The 3,425-nt window shown below is 29.1% G+C and overlaps 1 long non-coding RNA gene across 2 annotated transcripts; it reads left to right on the top strand.

The window, feature by feature from the left end:
• The first annotated feature begins 245 nt into the window (after nucleotides 1-245).
• LOC133777760 (uncharacterized) lies at nucleotides 246-2,941 on the top strand. 2 transcript variants are annotated; one of them, XR_009868815.1, is made up of 3 exons: nucleotides 266-459; nucleotides 1,177-1,802; nucleotides 2,570-2,941. It is a non-coding gene; the product is annotated as an uncharacterized LOC133777760 (long non-coding RNA). The 2 variants fall into 2 exon arrangements; XR_009868814.1 differs by having other exon boundaries at nucleotides 246-1,802.
• The last annotated feature ends 484 nt before the right edge of the window (nucleotides 2,942-3,425 follow it).

Raw genomic sequence — 3,425 nt, 5'->3', positions numbered from 1 at the left:
TTAGATTTGGAAACTTTCTCATTACCACTGCCGTCGGCTAGAGGAGAGAGAGAGAGTACAAGAAAATATATTTTCCATAATGCATAATAATAAGTGTATTTAAAAAGTATTACAGTAAGTAAATAAAAACATAAAATAAAATAGATTAGAATTGCATTACGGAACATATCTGCTAAGCACGTTGTTTTTAGCTATACTTGTATGTGAGTTTTGACTAATAGTACAATGGGCTTTTTAAATTAAAACTCAATAAGCCCAAGCCCAACCAAAATGTCATCAGCCTCTCTTTGACATATTAGCCTCTCTTTGACAAGAGCGATTCTCTCTGTCTCTACCATTATTGATTGATCGTACAATGGGAGATCCGCGGCTGCTCCGTTGATCTGTGAACTTGCTACGGCGATTCGCTCCGTCGATCCGTGGACTTTCTCTGGAAACTTGCTCAATCAACTTGCTTTGGTCATTTTGTTCTTCCATTAGATTTCCTCTGTCAATTGCTCAATCAATTTCACATTTGCTCTCTTATAGTCTCTTTTTCTAATATTGTGAATATTAAATCTGTATACCTCTCTCTTATTATCTCCATCACTTTCGATTTTGTTTGGATGTAAGTCTTTTAGTGTATAAATAGATAAATGTTAGGGTTTATATTATGAATTTCTTCAAATTAATGTTTTAGGATTTTCTTATTGGTATTTAAGGACTAGCTTTTGCTTTGAAATAGTTCTGTATGTTCAAATGTGAAGCTGGAATTGATATATCTTCATATGTATTATATATATACTTAGTCTTGTACTTAGTAGTCCGTAGTGAGCTTTGGTGTGATCCTCTTTTTATCTTTCAAAATTTTATATGAAGTTTTTCACATTGTTGGATGCACGCACAAAAATGGTTTCTTATTTGTACTGTTGTAACATCATAGTGTACTTAGCATAAAGGCCCCCGCTGAAGTTATTTACTGCAACCTGTTTGTTCTCATTTTTCTTGTATAATGTTTTGTTCGGTGTGTCAATTCTTGTTATTTGTTTGTACCGCAGGTGTGGTTAAATATGAGAAATGAATGTTTGTTCTTCTAGTTATATTAGTTCATGTGTGTTTTATCTGCTTACAACTAGTTAAATATATACATATATATTTGGATTCATATGCTCTTTATTAATTTTCTTTTATTTTCAGACTTTCTATGGCCACTGCTGAGGTAGGCAGCATGAAAATGGGCATCACAACTCAGCTGTTCATTTGTTTTCTTTTGCAGAGGAAGATTAAGTCCTGACATATAAGTCTCATGACTCTTAAATTTGTTTTGTATAGTTTTGAACATATTTTCTCTAGTATTTTTTCTTATTGATGCCTACTCAATTCAAAAATGAATTCTGAATGATTTTTTCTACTGCTGTCCTTATTTATTTATTTATTTTCAGAGTCCATTGTTATTCATAATTAATATGGTGTTCTTTCATTTGATCGAAGTCATATCTTTATTCTATTCAAAGTTTTCTATTTTTATTTAGTTTGCTCTTGTATTCTATTTACTTGTTCACAATCAATGAAATGATTACATCACATTTCCATATGTAAAAGTTGACTGGCTCACTGATTAGCTTTCAAAATTCTTACTTATTCTGTTATATTTGTTTAATATATTTATGTTCTGATTATATCATTGTATTGCTTTGTTATGGTATTATTGTCAAATCTGAATTAAAGCCTTGTTTTGTTTGTGTTCAATATGATCAGGTACTGATTTTGATTGGCTTGGAGTTGTTTGATACAAAGATTGGGAGCACTTTGTTATCTCTCAGGTTAGAATTCTATTTACATCTTCAATGAATGCTTGGATATATATGATTATATATCATCACGCTTAGGTCAAATTATTCTTAGGCCGAAAAAAAGCCAAAACATAGAGGTTTAATTTGCTCCACTAATATATGGTAGCCTTGATCATCATGACATATTAATCAATATATGCTTGTAGCTAGCCTTGATTGACTGTTGTGGCTCTGGTGTGATTACACTAAGATGTGTCTGACTTAATTGGCTCCTATTGTTTGTGCTATTATGTCCATTATATGTTTCATTTTCGTTCTAATATTAGCTTTACTTGGCTAGATGTCATGAGCTTTGAAACTGAGTTGCTACTTTACCATTTATGTTTTTTACTCTCTTAATAAAACTAAATCGTATACTCTTTGAAAAATTGACCAATCAACAAATAATTGGTGTTCTATTTTTGCTGATATGAAATTTTTAGTGGTTTAATTGTTTTTGCACTATTTCCTGTTTTTAATTAATAATTTTTCAACTTAAAAAGGCCAAAACAAGGTTAGGAATTTTTGTTTCTCTAGTTTGTTGAGAATGGTTGAAGGAGTATCATTTTGATTATCAATTTCTACAATTATTTACAACTAGCCAAAACAGAATGATCATACATATATATGTGATAATCTCCTTGGTTTTGGCCGTAGTACATATTTTACATAATTTTATTATACATTTAAATTTCATTGTCTCATATTTTATTGACCATTTTTTTTTAATTCTGATATGATATTTTAATTGTCAATAGGGATGGAAGTATTTCACAGTGGTTGAGGTGAATTGATACCAGAAACACTGCTATTAATCTTTACAAATTTACCAGATAAACTTCACTTAGTACCACTCATTTGCAAGTCATGGAGCAAAGTTATTTTTGGGCCTGATTGTTGGCATGACTTACTAGACATTAATGATTCTCATAATGCTTACCTGTTTACACAAGACTTTGAAGAACTAAGAATCTCTGATGTTTTTTAGTCAATGCATTTTGCACTATTATAAAGCTTACCTTTTAATACTTTGCTCTAAAGATATATTGACATTCTTAAGGCCGACTGAGTTGGTGTTTGAGACTTATTGTAGTATTTTTTAATAGTGAATGTTTTGAGTTTATTGGATACTATATTGCATCAAGTGTTTTGAATCACAAAATTGGTTTTATTAAATAAAAATTAAGTAGTGTTTCTAAATAATTGTAGAATAAGTGGATAAAAAAGTATTATGAATACCAAAAAGCTTATAAAAAGGAGAAAATAACACAAAATGTATTATTGTAAAATAAGTGGATAAAAAAGTATTATGAATACCAAAACAATAATTATATTTTAAGCTTATAAAAATGAGAAGATAACACAAAAACTGCATTGTTGTAAAATAAGTGAAAAAATAGTATTATGAATACCAAAACAATAATTATATTTTACGTTTATAAAAATGAGAAAATAACACAAAAATGTATTATTGTAGAGTATTTAATAATACTCTCAATATAAGAGTAAAAAAGTCTTATGAAAACTATTAAGGATAATGATAATTTAAGCATATTAAAATAATACTAAAAAAGTCTTATAATAGAGTTTTCAATAATACTTTAGTATAAGTGG

Source organism: Humulus lupulus, chromosome 5 (genome assembly GCF_963169125.1).
Source record: "Humulus lupulus chromosome 5, drHumLupu1.1, whole genome shotgun sequence".
Lineage (NCBI taxonomy): Eukaryota > Viridiplantae > Streptophyta > Magnoliopsida > Rosales > Cannabaceae > Humulus > Humulus lupulus.
This window is presented reverse-complemented; position numbering and strand designations above follow the sequence as displayed.